We start from the raw sequence: 10,560 nt of genomic DNA, 5'->3' as shown, positions 1-10,560 counted from the left end.
CGTTCTAAGTTATGTATACACATTAAAAAACGCGGTTTTTTTAAAGTTCTAACAATAAACATTCTGGCTCGTTCTTAGAAAACACAGGTGATAAAAGGTTGATTCTTCGATATAAATCGGAACTGGGCAGATACAAAAAGTTAATTTTGCTGTAGGATGTTAATCAGTTGGAAAATAAATTGTACGTTTGATAGATATTAATGACTGATTGCTGGTCTGGTTCAATTCCAATGTCAACTTCTGCACAGTTACTCAGTTCGCCATGCGTAGATTGACATTTAAAGGAATGACAATTCTTTTAATACATCCCCATTTAGTCGGTAATTAAATAAAATGTATGCGGCCAAATATTGTGGATAGGAAAATGCTGCATATGGTATAACAGCAAATCGAAATAGCAAATAACTACACAACCCGCGCCCCAATCTTTAGTTTATTAGTAAAATAAATAAGAATTCCAGCGTTCCCCTGTACGACTTTTTATGCATCTCGCTTCACCGGGAGAATATCTGAAACAAAGAAAATAATATTACGACAAGAACATAAAAAACGTCAACGTGTTTTAACCTGAATAAAGAAGGTTTGAAAAGTTCGAAGCTGAATAACCTAACCTAAACAAAAAAATTCAAAAACTTTTCATTACATCCAGAGATTTCCGAGAAAAACCGAAAAAGTCAAATTTCTATATGTTTTTACCACTTTATTAATGATTATTTTGGAATTTACTCCGGATGTAATAAAAAATTTTCAATTTTTTTTAACCAAATTAGTTAGCAATAAAATGCGCAACGTTGTCTCCATTCAACTAAAGCTCTATCAACAATAGTTTCTGAGATAGCAATGCTAATGCATCGAATTTGTAACACCCTGTATACAGGGTGTCCCATAACTATATGACAATCTCTTGGGAGCATACAGGGGAGGTCAAAATAATACGATTTGTTCATATAAACATTTTTCCTAAAGTCACTCCTAAGGGAGATATCGAGCCCCAATGAGCTGCTTTCCAATTAACGTTTTTGACCGTAACTTCTGAACCACTTTGTATATTGTAACGATTTTTGGGTTTAATGTTTTATTGAAAGAGACCTTCTATTTGACATCCAAACCAGGTATCTCGTCTTAGCAGAAAGACAGAAACTAACTGGTACCTAAGACACAATTTGCTTAAACTTTGACAGCTGTCATTATTTTCAGCTGCAAACGCCATTAATGAATACTCTTGACATTTTGATCGAAAAATTGTACTCTTCTTTTATTTCGATAAAATAAACGGTTTTCTAGATAAATCGATTTTCCATTGAACTGCTTAAAACAGAATATTATTAAAAATATTCGTTAAACTAGTTTTTTATGGAAATTAGTATTCAAAAATTATGTGTAGAATAACGAAAGATATGGAAGAATACTCTAAATACTAAAGATGTAAACTGTCCAAAACATAGATTAACACTCACTGAGAAGAATGCAAAATATATGTGTATTCGCCTATTTAACAACCTACCAGACAGGCTGAAAACATTGACGGACAAAAGTTTCAAAAAAGAAGTAAAAAATTTACTAATTGAATTAGAACCCTACACTATATTTTGTTAAATAAATATTGCTTATTCTCTGAAATCGTATATAAGTATCGTGTACTACATAGTTCATAGTTTACCATGACGCTATTTCCTTTGTATTAGTTGATAATGTACATTGTACTCTATCCTAATCACAGTTCGAAATAAAGACTGTTATTATTATTATTATTATTATTACTCTTTAATTGAATAAGCATTTAATTATTTAATTTTTTATTAATTTTTTACCTCTGCCAACCCCAACTGTCCCTATCAGCTTTCATACTTTTTCGTTTCGTTCTACATTAATTTCGCTTTCCATGTGTATTTTAAACAAAAAACGAAATTAATAACGTTGTGGTTTAAGCAGTTCAATGAAAAATCGATTGATCTCGAAAACCGTTCATTTTATCGATATAAACGAAGAGTACGATTTTTCGATAAAAATGTCAAGAGTATCTATTAATGGTGTTTGCAGCTAAAAATAATGACAGCTGTCAAAGTTTAAGCAAATTGTGTCTTAGGTACCAGTTAGTTCATGTCTTTCTGCTAAGACGAGATACCTCGTTTTAATGTCAAATAGAAGTAGATATAGAGATCATGCTGCTACACCAATGAATGAAATTAAATCAATGTTCGGCCAAATAGTGCAACAAATGGCAGCATTAGCAAATGGCCAGTCCACACAGTTAGAACGATCACGCCCGATCACGAGAGTGGAGTGTTATCGATGCGGACGTACGGGACACATGAAACGAGATTGTCGAGTAAGGATACCGTCCCGCTCTCCAACGAGGGACGTACAACCATCCAGGAGGGACCAGGAAAACTCCCACTAGTCAACATTACGGGGCGAATGTTGACTAGCGAAAACAAAGCCCCCAGAATTATCTCCATCAGAAGCCTGGGTAGATCAATGGGAAGTCTGAACGTAGATGGAAAGGTGGATGCGATGAACGTTACTTTTACTTTGGATACCGGTGCGGCAGTATCTTTGATCCGGTCAAACCTTGTGGATAAAAGTCAAGTTAAGCCTTTACGAAGAAGTATTCTCCTGCGCACTGTGACTGGAGAATCGGCTAAAGTTTTAGGAGAAATAACAGTCAAGATTTGCCTTGGAAGGATTACGTTTTACCACACTGTGTTAGTAGCGGATATTGAAGATGAATTTATTCTGGGAATGGACCTGATTCGTCAACATGGATTTTATTTTGATCCCGAGCAAAATATCCTAAGGTTTGGAAGTGAAGAGTTCATCCTGTCAACCAGTCACCGCTGTGAGTCACCCATTAATGTTTTGGCATCTCAGACAGTAAAAATAAGCGGCAATTCCGAGCAAATAATTATTGGACAATTAGAGCAGAATTCTGGGAGCTGTGTTGGACTTGTACGAAACCCGGACCGACCAGGAAGATGCCTCATTGGGAAATCACTTGTAAATGGAGGAAGTGAAGTCCCAATAAGAGTTGCAAACATTTTTCCAGACGACGTCAAAATCAACAAAGGCGAAATTATTGCGGTATTCGAGCCTGTAGTCAAAATAACCAATTGCGATGGGTTACCAGAACAGGAGCAGCAGTTGGGGGAAAACAAGCTCTTAAATGAACTTGAAAAGACCTGGAAACATCTGTCAACACCACAACTGAAGAAGGCTCGGAAACTGATTTTGGACCATGGTAGCATATTTGGAACACCGAACAATATGGGAAAAACTACCATTGTAAAACACCGAATTAACACCGGCAATGCACAACCGATTCGACAACCACCTAGGAGACTACCAATAGCCAAACAACAGGAAGTGCAGGAATTAGTGGACAGGATGCTTGACGACGGAGTTATAGAAGAATCCTGCAGCCCTTGGTCATCACCTGTTGTTCTGGTCACTAAGAAAGATGGATCAAGCAGATTTTGTGTAGATTACCGAAAACTGAATGACGTGACCAAAAAGGACAGCTATCCACTTCCCCGTATCGACGACACACTGACGACTTTGGCAGGATCCTGTTGGTTTTCTACTTTAGATTTGAAGAGTGGGTACTGGCAAGTTGGCATTGAGGAGCAAGATAAGGAGAAGACTGCTTTTTCTGCTGGAAATGGGCTGTACCAATTCAATGTGATGCCCTTCGGACTTTGTAATGCTCCTGCTACGTTTGAAAGACTAATGGAAATTGTGCTTCGTGGCCTTAACTGGAAGACTTGCTTGGTTTATCTGGACGATATCATGGTGATGGGAAAAACTTTTGAAGAACATCTGGACAACTTGCAAGAAGTATTTGCTAGAATAGGTGGTGCCCATCTTCGATTGAACGCCAAAAAGTGTTGGTTCTTCCAAAAGCAAGTCGAATTCCTTGGGCATGTGGTGACGGTCGACGGAATCCAGACGGACGACAAGAAGATCCAAGCAATTAGAGAATGGCCAGTCCAAAGGATAAACACGAACTCAGAAGCTTTCTAGGACTTGCCACCTACTACAGACGGTTTGTGGAAGGATTTGCCAACATCGCAGCTCCGCTACATCAACTTACTGAGGACAAAACACCCTACTGCTGGAATACCCAATGTGATCAGGCGTTCAGAAGATTAAAGGCATCACTTTGCTCCAGTCCCATCCTCAGTTATCCACAACCAAAAGGAAAGTTCATTTTAGACACAGATGCCAGTAATTCTGGTATTGGAGCTGTATTGTCTCAAGTCCAAAACGGAGAAGAACATGTCATAGAATACTTCAGTAGGAAACTTACCAAAGCAGAACGGAACTACTGTGTAACGAGAAAAGAGCTACTGGCAATAGTAAAATCAGTCGATCACTTTCACAAGTACTTGTACGGACAGGAATTTTTGATAAGGACTGACCATGCGGCACTCAAGTGGCTCCTCGGAATGAAACAACCGGAAGGACAAGTAGCAAGATGGCTTGAAAAACTCCAGCAGTATAATTTCAACATCAAGCATCGACCCGGAAAGCTGCATAATAACGCAGATGCTCTATCAAGAAGACCTTGCGCCGAAGAATGCAAACATTGCCAGAAAGCGGAACAACGTGAGGGAGTTGTGTCCATCAGAATGGTTCAGCTGAAGACCGATGATGAATGGAGTCCCGATGAGATCAGGAAGGATCAACTAGAAGACAGCGACATAGGCCCATTGTTGTTGAGAAAGGAACAAAGCGAGCCAAGACCAACATGGCAAGAAATCTCTAGCAAAGGCCTGACGTTCAAAGCACTTTGGGCTCAGTGGGACTCGCTTGTGTTTGAAGGCGGCTTGCTAAAAAGAGCTTGGGAGAGTGCCGATGGAAAAGAGATAAGGAAGCAGCTGGTAGTTCCCAGAGGAAGGGTCGACCACGTACTGGAGGAAATGCACAATGGAAAGACTGGTGCTCATTTGGGAGTAAATAAGACTTTGGACAAAATCCGGCAACGCTTTTACTGGGTGAACTACTGCCAAGACGTGAAATCATGGTGTCGACAATGTTCCATTTGTGCAGCTAGCCACGGACCACAGACGAGATCCCGGGGACCTATGAAGCAGTACAACGTAGGATTGCCGTTCGAACGTTTAGCCATAGACGTTGCTGGGCCTTTTCCTGAGACCAACAGAGGCAACAAGTACATTCTTGTTGCCATGGATTACTTTAGCAAATGGCCTGAGGTGTTTGCGATTCCAAATCAAGAAGCCAGCACAGTCGCTGATATTCTCGTCGAAAATGTCTTCAGTAGATTTGGTGTGCCGTTGGAGTTACACTCTGATCAGGGACGAAACTTTGAGTCCAAGCTCTTTCAGAGGCTCTGTGACCTGCTAGGCATTAGGAAGACCCGAACAACGCCGCTTCATCCTCAGTCGGATGGCATGGTCGAGAGATTTAATAAGACCATAGAGCAACATCTCTCAAAGGTTGTTGATCAGCATCAGAAAGATTGGGACCAGCATATTCCGCTCTTCTTGATGGCTTATAGAGCAGCAGTCCACAACTCAACGGGACAGTCACCATCTAAAGTTCTGTTTGGTCGAGAACTGCGACTTCCATGTGATGTGGTGTTCGGATCTCCAACAGGCCAAAGCACAAACATTGAGAACTACGTTGACGAGTTGCAAGACAGATTACTGAACGTCCATGATCTGGTCAGGGAAAGTCTGAATCTAACTAGCGACAAGATGAAAGCTCGTTATGATCTGAGGGCCAATTCGGGAGGGTTCCAGAAGGATGACAAAGTTTGGTTGTTTAACCCTCAGAGGAAGAAAGGCAAATCACCAAAATTAACACCTGTTTGGGAGGGACCTTACAATGTGGTAAAAAGGTTAAACGATGTCGTGTACAGAGTCCAACGCAGCCCTAAAGCCAAGATGAAAATTGTCCATCTGGACAGACTAAAGAAATACCACGGATTAGATGAAGCGGATCGGGACGATCAGCTTTAAGAGGGGGGCAGTGTTACGGTCTGGACCTACTATGCTCGATAGTTCTTAACAAGCGCTCGCTTCGGGATGAAACCGATGCGCCGTAATATCTGGCCGGGCGCGTATTAAAGTAGGCCACAGTTAGGAAGCGCCGGACCTGGAACAATCGTTAATATTCGACGTAAATCGCGAAGCGTTTCGCGGTCATTCTAGAACGTGGTTTGCGAATATAAAAGAAGCGGCGTTGACGACGGCGTAGTTAGTTAGTTAGTAGAGAGAGTAGTAGTGAATTTGGGAACGCGGATAAGTTTAAATAGTGGAATAATTGTGGAATTGTAGTAGTGTTTTTAGTAGCTGTGTTAATTATTGTACGGAGTGTTTTGAAGTGTAATAAATTTATTAATCGTTGAGTTAAATTGACTTTGTGTGAACCCACGGGAAAATCGTAACAATATTTTAAAATACCGACCGGGACTTTTGATTTCGTTTTTTTAGTAGCTATTAACCTCCCAAAAATAATGATGTGCCACACTTGTCAAAAAATTATACCTAGTGTACTTAAGTATTTGTTTTTTTTCAAATATGCATTTGAAATTCATATGTTATCATAATGAGTAAATAATTTAGTTTGATATGATTAAGCTGTTTCATCAACCTTGAATTCAAACATGTGAGTATCTGAAAAATAAATAACTAACCAAAAACATATTTTTTTTTAAATAAATGAAAAGTACCATAAGAAACTCTCTCTTTTTCGAAGAAGCAATAAACCTTATTATTAAGTTATATAAAACTAAATTATCTACTCATTATGACAACATATCAAATTCAATTGCTTATTTTTTTAAAAAATCTTAACATACCAAGTGCATAATACAAGTACACTAGGTATATTTTTTGACAAGTCTGACACATAATTAGTTTCAGAAGGTCTGTGGCTACTAAAAAATGAAATAAAAAGTTGAGGTCTGTATTTGAAAATTTGAAGTTGATGTTGGTATCTAAAAAAGTAATGTCTGAGCTGAAAACCAAAGTATTTTCTTGAAGAGCATAAAAAAGTGCCTCCAGAAGGTGCCATTGATTAAAAAGGTAAAAAAATAAAATAGAAATTTGAGTTTTCCGGTTTTTGTCGGATATCTCCGGATGTAATGAAACTTTTTTGAATTTTTTTTTTATCAAATTATTTAGCAATAAAATGCGCAACTTTGCCTCCATTTAACTAAAGGTCTATCAACTATACTTTTTGAGATAGCAATGCTAATGCATCGAATTTGTAACACCTTGTATGTTTGATTTACAATCATGGTACTAAATAACCAAATGTTGTATTTATAAGTAATTTCGTAGCCATCATTTGATCTGAAGAATTGACACTTATATGAATTAGATTATTACTGTTCCTTCAAACATGCATTTAGATAACACTACATACAGTGCTTTTGTAACATGCATACTGCCTAAGTTCAATAAAATTAAAAAGACTACCTTTTCACAAAAATTCTTGGACCCCTATGTTTTTAATTTTATAAACCGCTGTTTATTAGTATATTATATTGTCACGAATAACATAAGTTGCACCATGTTCCGTTACCTAGTCTGGCCCCGGTCTCCCCCAGTGCACTGCCGAATCAGCGAGACCGGCAAATTGGGGTCATGAGACGAGTATTTAATCAGCGTCTCAAGCCATCGAAGATTACTGGTCTCTGGGTCGGTCTATCGAGCATCAGTCCGAACTTCCTAGTGCCCGGACGGCTCGATACCTTCTTGGAAATCCAGGCTGAACAGACTAGAGTCCTTACGCAACCCAGTGGTGACCGTCGGGACTCTTGACCCTTTCAGTACCTAAAGTAAGTCCTTTAGGGCGTGTCGGTCATAGGGGTTCCCTGCTCGTATCGAGCGGGTTTCGCTTGGCGACACTCCAAGGGGGGCTTGCTGTGCATAAAGTAAATCCTTCGGGCTTGTCGGACATAGGGGTTCCCTGCTCGTATCGAGCGGGTTCCGCTTGGCGGCACATCAGGAGGCCTTACGCACACTCACACACACACACACCCCCACGCACCCCCTCGTAGAGAGAGTCCCATGGGCGTCCCGCCTGTAGCGGTACTAGCGGCCCTCTTAATCTGGGAGTAAGATTTAGTTAGGCATCATCGTCAGTATACAAATAAAGGAGACATTCTTGAGCTACGTTTGTTGTTTCTCTTCCTGCGCTACCCCCAAAACGTGACAATATTATCAATTTTTAAAAGTGTTTTTGACATGTGTTTAAAAACAATTGAATCAGTATGGAGTATGTTGCATGAAATATGTTAAGAATTGTTTGTAGAACACTTAATAGAACAAAATTTAGTTTAAGTATTAGTATTCACTGTAAAAATTGAAGGTGATTATAAATGATAAGTTTATGGAGGTTATTACATGACATATAGACTGACAACTGCCAGTACATAAATAGTAAATATTAAATAAAAAGTTGTAGCTTTAAGAACCCAAAACAAAAATGAAAAAGTTAATAAAATCATGTACCTAAAAACTATCACTTTTGTGATAATATTCATCCGTCAATGCCAGGTTAACCATACTGCAGGTGCGAAAAAGGCAAAAAGATTTAATTTTAGTATTAGCCATAAAAAATGTTGGTTTTTAATTGAAGTCAGTTATTACTAATACTAAAATTAAATTATTTTTTTTATTATATTGATTCTATTCTTAGTCCTAATATTAATATATATAAAATTAAATTTTGTTTTATAAACTAGGCTTAAGTCCCTTCCATTTCATCAAATTTATGCAGTACATACTTTACAAAGACATTGTATAATACATATTAACTCAATGTTGAGCAATGCCATTTACTAAAGTGTGTAATGATAATTATTAAACCTAAAACAATTATGAAAACTGCATTGGTTTTTATTTGAATGTTAATTTAAGTAAAATCAATATACTGACCTTAAAACTTGCTTTTTTATTCACTGTTCTAATGTAAGTAGTTGAACCCATTGCACACAATTTCACTCTTCAACTTGATTGATATGTTGCAATCTTCTTAGTGGGTAATTTGTTCTTCCCTTAGGTCAATTTCTTCATAAAAGTTGTATTTTCTCATCCACATGGAAAATTAGTGAAGTATTCAGCATATACAGGATACAGATCTGTGAAATAGGCCCAATTTGTTAGTTGAGCCACCCTTAAAAAATTTTTAGTAATGTATACAAGTGATGCATCAGCAGAATTTATTCAGGTTAGGTATGAAATTGCAATTGTAATCTTACCTGGGCTAGCAGGCGTTGTATGCAAAATCACCATTGAAAAATATACATTTACTTGAATTTAGTGAATAATCTTCGCCAAGTATTATTATAATAAAAATACAATAATTATTTCAGCTGCATGTAATTTTTTTTGATACAACAAAACAACAGCAAAGTGACAAGTTGGCATGTGACATCATAACAGATCCAAGATGTCTATCAGCGGAACTTCTTTCCTCCATGCGATACGCCGGGTGACGTCACAGTGGATGCCCGGGTGCACAATCGGGCGTTGCCCGTGGTTTTGTATTAATATTATTTTTGTATTATTAAAGTAGTCATCTTCACAGAGTGGAGGCATTACATTCTTCTGAGATGGTATTTATATGAAGGGGTAAGTTCGACTAAACGAAATATCTAAAAATTTATATTCATTATTGGATTTATTGTTTTATTTACAACCATATATGTAATGCTGTCATTACTAACGTCATTGAAGGTTAGGAAGTATCATATTGCGCACCTCTACTTCCCGCCCTCACTTCCCGCCCTCATTTCCCGCCCTCTAAAATTGTGTGATTGTTAATATTTTTGATGTCAGATAAAGTCGGATCGATATTCAGTTCGCAAATAATAAATTGAGAAAAATGTCCTGGATTACAACTCGAATTGTATGCATTCTAACGGTTATAATGCCTATGAAACATTACAATACTAAAATTAATATGATCTAAACTAAAACAAACTACTTATTGAAATTAATGGTTACATTTGAATTATTATAAGTGTTTATAGAAATATTTAGGCCAGTACCAGCACTGGCGTCTCCAACAGTTGTCTCTTTGGTCGACAAATTAATTTGCTGCTGAATGACTGAGGTTTGTGAACTACTTGCAACAGCTTCAGAAGACATGGCACGTTGGGACAGCATAACGGCAGTTTTGGTTTTATTCTCCATTGAGCTATCCACATAACTTTCTGCCACAGTACTAGATTTCCATCCTCCCAACCTTTTTAATTGGAGTACATTTGCTCCACTGTTGACTAGTAACGTAGCGGCGGTTCTTCTTAGAGCGTGTCCTGTAAAGCCTTTCGAGTTCTCTAAATTCAAAAAAGTAGCAATTTTTTGGGAATAATTAGCTATTGTATTGTGCCCAATTGGTTGATTTCTTGCTATTCCTCCTCTAAGCTGAACAAAAAGTCTATCGATTTCTATGTTTTCTCTCAAATTTATGTAGTCTCGAACGATCTTCACCCATATTGGATCAGTAATTAGAAATGATCTACTTGTATGTGTTATGGAATCTGGAATCTCAACCGAAATTTTTTCTTCAAAAAAAGTAACATCC

General features: G+C 37.9%; 1 long non-coding RNA gene across 2 annotated transcripts; it reads right to left on the bottom strand.

Moving 5' to 3' along the window:
- Nucleotides 1-348: 348 nt before the first annotated feature.
- Nucleotides 349-9,372, bottom strand: LOC145736635 (uncharacterized). 2 transcript variants are annotated; one of them, XR_014180061.1, is made up of 3 exons: nt 9,233-9,372; nt 8,910-9,147; nt 349-509 (listed from the first exon to the last, which is right to left on the bottom strand). It is a non-coding gene; the product is annotated as an uncharacterized LOC145736635 (long non-coding RNA). The 2 variants fall into 2 exon arrangements; XR_014180062.1 differs by having other exon boundaries at nt 8,910-9,112; nt 9,233-9,362.
- Between the last annotated feature and the right edge of the window lie 1,188 nt (nt 9,373-10,560).

This window comes from Ips typographus, linkage group LG12 (assembly GCF_016097725.1).
Source record: "Ips typographus isolate SLU linkage group LG12, UJ_Ityp_2.0, whole genome shotgun sequence".
NCBI classification, from domain to species: Eukaryota; Metazoa; Arthropoda; class Insecta; order Coleoptera; family Curculionidae; genus Ips; species Ips typographus.
Note: the sequence above shows the minus strand (reverse complement) of the source record. Positions and strands in the feature narration are given on the sequence as shown.